General features: G+C 34.0%; 1 pseudogene; it reads right to left on the reverse strand.

Moving 5' to 3' along the window:
• Positions 1 to 6,256: 6,256 nt before the first annotated feature.
• LOC124972733 (uncharacterized) lies at positions 6,257 to 6,357 on the reverse strand (annotated as a pseudogene).
• Between the last annotated feature and the right edge of the window lie 886 nt (positions 6,358 to 7,243).

Raw genomic sequence — 7,243 nt, forward strand, 5'->3', positions numbered from 1 at the left:
ATTATGGCATTTTCAGATTAATAGATGGAGTTGGAGAATATCATGCTCAGTGAAATAAGCCAATCCCCAAAAAATCAAAAGCCAAATGTTTTCTCTGATAAGTGAATGTTAATGCACAATAAGCACCCACACTAGGGAAGAATAGAGGTACTTTGGGTTAGACAGAGGGGAGGAAAAGGAGGGGAAGGGATATGGGTTAAAAAAGATAGTAGAATGAATTCAACATTGTTAACCTATGTGCATATAGGATTACACAACTGATGTGATTCTACATCATGTACAACTAGAAGAGTGAGAAGTTGTACTCCATTTATGCATGAGATGCCAGAGAGCATTCTTCTGTTATAGGTAAATAATTAAAATAGATAAATAAATAAAATAAAACAACATACAGTCTTAAAGATTTGGTGTCACTTTGACACCTGTAACACTAATTAACTCGTGTAAATTAATGGTGGGATCAGTATTTTACCTCAACTCAACAATATCTAACTGTAAACTAGATCACATATTAAACAGCATAGACCTACTGTATTATCCATTATATTGATAAGTAGAACAAAATGAATGGCATGGGAATTACACAAATTATATTCTTCTACCAGATAGTGGAATTAACAGTTTCTTAAGTCAATAGGAATTTGGGTAGGAAGGCAAAAGAAAGTTTAAAATACATGAAAAGTTACAGAGAAGAAGAAGAGGATAAGTAGAAGAGGATTACTATAAATTAGAGGAAGAAAAATAAATAAAATAATGAAATAAAGAAATAGAGGATGGCAAAAAAAAGTTGACTACAAGTGTGGAAACAGAGTGAAGGGGTGATAAGAGGAAAAAAAACACCAAAGTAAGAAAAAACAAATGTAAGATCAAAACAACTTAACTCCACCTAACATGTTATCCCATCAATATCAAATCAAGACAAAATAATAAGTGAATAATAAAGCAATTAAAATGAAAATATATATGTAATCTATATTTATATACACAAAAACACACACAACCACATTACCACTGAACTACACCCTCAGGTTTTTCTTTATTTTTATTTTTTTTTTGAGACACTCTAAATCTATGTGCTGATGGTCCTGCTTAGTTGTTAAGGCTATTCTTGAACTTGAAATCCTCCTGTCTCAGCCTCCTGAATCACTGATTACAGATATTACTGTAATCTTCTCCCACAATTGTGAAGACTAAAACTCATGTTACTCACCATATCAACAGACTTAAAGTCAAAAATCACATGATTATTTCCATAGATGTAGAAAAAGCATTTGATAAAATACAGCATCCCTTCATGCTCAAAACACTAGAAAAAATAGGGATAGTGGGAACATTCCTTAACATTGTAAAGATTGCCTATGCCAAACCCATGGCCAATATCATTCTAAATTGTGAAAAACTGAAAGCATTCCCCCTAAAAACTGGAACAAGGCAGGGATGCCCTCTTTCACCACTCCTATTCAACATTGTCCTTGAAACTCTAGCCAAAGCACTTAGACAGACCAAGGAAATTAAAGGGATATGCATAGGAAAAGAAGAACTCAAACTATCCCTATTTGCTAATGACAGGATTATATATTTAGAGGAACCAGGAAATTCCACTGGAAAAGTTTTAGAACTCATAAGTGAATTCAGTAAAGAAGCAGGATATAAGATCAATGCTCAAAAATCCAATGCATTTTTATACATAAGTGATGAATCTTCAGAAAGAGAAGTTAGGAAAAATACCCCATTCACAATAGCTTCGTAAAAAATAAAATACTTGGGAATCAATCTAACAAAAGAGGTGAAAGACCTCTACAATGAGAACCACAGAACACTAAAGAAAGAAATTAAAGAAAACTTTAAAAAGATGGAAAGATCACCCATGTTCTTGGATAGGCAGAACTAATATTGTCAAAATGGCCATACTACCAAAAGTGCTCTACAATTTCAGTGCAATTCCAATTAAAATCCCAATGATGTACCTTACAGAAAGAGAGCAAGCCATCATGAAATTCATCTGGAAGAATAAGAAACCCAGAATAGCTAAAGGAACCCTTAGCAGGAAGACTGAAGCAGGGGGTATCACAATACCAGACCTTCAACTACACTACAAAGCAATAGTAACAAAAACAGAATGGTATTAGCACCAAAATGGACAGGTGGATCAATGGTACAGAATAGAGGACATGGACACAAACCCAAATAAACACAATTTTCTCATACTAGACAAAGGTGCCAAAAATATGCAATGGAGAAAAGATAGCCTCTTCAACAAATGGTGCTGGGAAAACTGGAAATTCATATGCAGCAGAATGAAACTAAACCCCTAATCTCTCACCCTGCACAAAAATCAACTCAAAATGGATCAAGGACCTTGGAATCAGACCAGAGACCTTTCATCTTATAGAAGAAAAAGTAGGTCCAAATCTTCAACATGTTGACTTAGGATCAGACTTCCTTAACAGGACTCCCATAGCACAAGAAATAAAAGTAAGAATCAATAACTGGGATAGATTCAAACTAAATAACTTTCTCTCAGCAAAGGAAACTATCATCAATGCAAGGAGAGAACCTACAGAGTGGGAGAAAATCTTTTCCCCTCATACTTCTGATAGAGCACTAATTTCCAGAATATATATAGAACTCAAAAAACTCTACACGAAGAATACAAATAACCCAATCAACAAATGGGCTAAGGAAATGAACAGACACTTCACAGAAGAAGATCTACAAGCAATCAACAGACATATGAAAAAATGTTCAACATCTTTAGTAATAAGAGAAATGCAAATCAAAACTACCCTAAGATTCCATCTCACCCCAATTAGAATGGCGATTATCTAGAATACTAGCAACAATAGGTGTTGGAGAGGATGTGGGGAAAAAGGTACACTCATACATTCCTGATGGGGCTGCAAATTAGTGCAGCCGCTCTGGATAGCAGTGTGGAGATTCCTTAGAAAATTTGGAATGGAACCACCATTTGACCCAGCTATCCCACTCCTCAGCCTATACCCAAAGGACTTAAAGTCAGCGTATTACCTCAACAATAATCATAGCTGCTCAATTCACAATAGCCGGAGTGTGGAACCAACCTAGATGCCCTTCGATTGATAAATGGATAAAGAAACTGTGATATACACACACACACACACACACACACACACACACACACACACACAATGGAATATTCTCAGCTGTAAGAAAATAATAAAATTATGGCATTTGCAGGCAAATGGATGAAATTGGAGAATATCATGCTAAGTGAGATAAGCCAATCTCAAAAATCTAAAGGATGAAGGGTAAAAATAACAGAATGAATCAAACAACATTACCCTATGTGAATGTATGATTACACAAATTGTATGCCTTTATGCCATGTACAAAGAAACAACATGTATCCCATTTGTTTACAATAAAAAATAATTAAATTAAAAAAAAAAGAAAAAAAGTATAAAGGACAAATGATCTCACTGACAAGCAGATGATGACACATAATGGGGGGTGGGACGGGGGCAAGAATGGAGGAAGGAGGGACTGTATAGAGGGATAAGAGTGGTGGGAGGGGTGGGGGGAAGAAAAAAATAACAGAATGAATCAAAAACTATTATCCTAGGTAAATGTATGATTACACAAATGGTATGCCTCTACTTCATGTACAAACAGAGAAACAATATGTGTCAGTATAATCTTTTCATTTATATAAATGGAATGGTAAAGTCTCATACTATTATTTCACTAGAGTCTATCTTGGTCCTAAGTTCTGTTAATATTTGTTTTGTATATTTAGATGGTCCAATATTGGTTGTATATATAGTTACAATTATATCATTTCCTGCTGTATTCACCCAGTTGTTATTATAAAACGGCCATGCTTTTATTTGTTTTATCTTTTAGTCTTCCTGTTTAGGATATAAGTTGTTTCCCATGATTATGGTAATAGAGGTTTTTTTTTTTTAATTTTGGGTGGATCCTGATTTTCACCTATGGATTTTATATTTTAAGATGTTTTCATGTGCTCATTAATTCTTTTTTCTTTCAGTTTGGAGAGTTCTTTAAGCATTTTTTCCCAAGAAGTTCTAATGTTAATTCCCACAGTTTTTGTGTCTGGGAAATTATCTCACTTGAACATTTAAAGGATATTTTTGTTGGGTATATTTTTCCTGGTTGGCAGATTTTTTTCCTGCAGTACTTTAAATATTACATCCCATTCTTTCCTGGGCTGGAAAGGTTTCTGTTATTAGTGTTTTTACTCCTTTATATGTCATGTAATTCATTTTTACATGCTTCAATTAATGAATACTCTTGTACATAACAGTGGGTTTTATTTTGACATAATCGTACATGCAAAGAATTTGCTTTTCTTCATTTCAATTCCACATGCTTCCCTTTAACCTCCCTTCTCTTTTCCCCTGTTTCCCTTACTTGACTCTTTTGTTCTTCCTTTGTAAATGTGGAATTCATCTTGGAATATTTATACATGTACACAGCATAATTTTGTCAAATGCATTTTGTATTTCCTTCTCTTTCAGTCCCCCTTTCCTCCTTCTTAATATTCCTCCTCTATTCCACTGATATTTCTTCTATCCTTGTGAGATCTGACAACCCTGTATTTTCCCTTACTTTACTCTGGATTCTGCATATAAAAGAAAACAAATGAAACTTGATTATCCACGTCTGGATTATTTCACTTATGGTGCTGTTCTCCAGTTCCATCCATTTACCAATAAGAGTTATTATTTCATTCTTTTTATGACTGAGGAAAATTACATTTTGGAGAGTTATCACATTTTGTTAATTCATTTATTTATTGATGGGTGCTAACACTGGTTCCATAACTTGAGTATTGTAAATTGCATTGCTATAAACTCTGATGTGGCTGTATCACTATAATATGCTGATTTTAGTTATTTTGAATAAATACCAAGGATTGATATAGCTGGGTCATATGGTGATTTTATATCTATTCTTTTGAGGAATCTCCATACAACTTTTCAAAGTGGTTGTACTAATTTTCAGTCCCACCAACAATATATGAGTGTACTTTTTCCCCACATCCTCAACATCATTTATTACTCTTTGTTTTCTTGATGATTACATTTTAATTGGGGTTAAATTGAATTTCTTTGCAGTTTTTCATTTACTTTTCCCTGACTGCTAGACGTGTTGCACATTTTTTCATATATTCATTAGGCATTTGTATTTCTTCTTTTGAGAAATGACTATTATGGATTTTCTGTCCTTTTATTCGTTGGGTTATTTGGTTTGGGTTTTTTTTTTTATTTCTTGATATATTATGGAGTAACTGGCAAACATTTTCTTCCACTCTATAAGATTGCTCTTCATGCACTTAATCACTTTCTATGCCATACAGACACTTTTTTAAAAGTTTTGGTATCTCTGTACTTAATTGTTGATATTATTTCCTGAATTTTAGGGGTCTTGTTAAGGATGTTGGATCAACACTCCAACATACCTGCACATATGCTTTCTTCTAGCAATTGCAAAGTTTCTGGTTAATTCTTAGGTCTCTGATTCATTTGAGTTCATGTGTAGGGTGAGAGATGGGGATCTACTTTCATTCATCTGTATATGAATAGGCAGTTATCCCAGCACCATTTGTTAAAAAGGCTTTTTTTCTTCAATATCTGTTTTTGGCATATTTGTCAAGTTTCATTTGACTGTATCTGTGTGGATTTGTCTCTGTGTCTTCTGTTTTATTCCATTGTTTTCCTTGTCTATTTTGACTTCAATGCCATGCTGTTAGTATACAATAGGATTATAATATAATTTTAGATCCGATATTGTGATACCTGCTGCATTGCTTTTCTTGCTCAGGATTTCTTGTCTGGGTCTCATATTTCTCAAAATGAATTTTTGGACTCTTTCGTCTAGTTCTGTGAAGAATGTTCTTGGTATTTTGATGTAGATTGCATTGAATCTGTATGACACTTTTGGTAGTGCACCTCTTTTGATAAAATTAATTCTCCCTATGCAAGAACATTGGAGGTCTTTCCATCTTCTAAGGTCTTCAGAGTTAATATTCAGTGTTATATAGTTTTCAAGAAACATCTTTCACCTCATTGGTTAGATTTTTAAGTATTTTTTATTGTTGTTTTTATTGTGAATGAGATGTCATTCCTGATTTCTTCCTCATTAGAATTACTATTGGGGAAAGGGAAAGCAATTGATTTATGAACGTTGATCTTATGTCCTGCTAGTTTCCTGAACTTAGCACTTCTAAAAGTTTTCTTGTGGAGTTTTTGGGGTCAACACTATGGAACACTTGACAGATTTTTATGTCATTCTTGGTGCAGGGACCATAATTTTCTCTGTACCTTTAAAATTTTAGAAAAAAAAAAGGAAGTTCTAAATACAACAACAACAAAAAAATTTACTACATGTGTTGCTGAAGCAAACACACAATGCAATTCTTACAGCTTATTACTCTTCTAATTCTTTGTCTTTGATTTTTTTAGTTTGATCATTACACACAATGCAATTCTTACAGCTTATTACTCTTCTAATTCTTTGTCTTTGATTTTTTTAGTTTGATCATTATATATCATTTTGAACTTTTTGAATAGACATTTCTCCAAACCAGAGGTACTGTGAATAGTTAGCTGAAAAGATATTAAACACAATTAATCATCAGTGAAATGCAAACTAAAACCAAATCAAGCATCACATTACCTGTAAGCATACACATTATCTTATTTCTTTCAGACTACTATAGCAAACACCTTTGACTTGTTAATTTATAAACAGCAGAAATGTATTGTTCGTAGTTCTGGTTGCTGAGAAGTCTGAGATCAAGGCACTGGCAGATTCAGGATCAGATAAGGAACTCCTTTCTGCCTCATAAATAGTATCTTGTGGCTCTGTTTTCACATAGAAGGTACAAGGGAACATATTCAAACATTTTCCACAAATACAGTCATTGCAGTTTGGATCTGGAATCTCTCTCAAAGGTTCATATGTTGAAGACTTGGTCCATACTTGAGTAATTGTTGGAGATGGAACCCTTAGAAAGTGACTGGATCATGATGGCACTAAGTAATTCACTAATGAACTAAATAGGAGGTGGTGACAACTGTAGGTGGTGGGGCTAGTTGGAGGAAGAAGGTCACTGTGTGTATATCCTGGAATGCTATATCTTATCACTGGCCCTTTCTCTCTCCCTTTCTTTGCTTCTCAGCTGCCATGAAGTGAACATCCTTCCTCTGCTATGCCCTTCTGCCATCGTGTTCTACCTCAA

This window comes from Sciurus carolinensis, chromosome X (genome assembly GCF_902686445.1).
Source record: "Sciurus carolinensis chromosome X, mSciCar1.2, whole genome shotgun sequence".
NCBI lineage: Eukaryota > Metazoa > Chordata > Mammalia > Rodentia > Sciuridae > Sciurus > Sciurus carolinensis.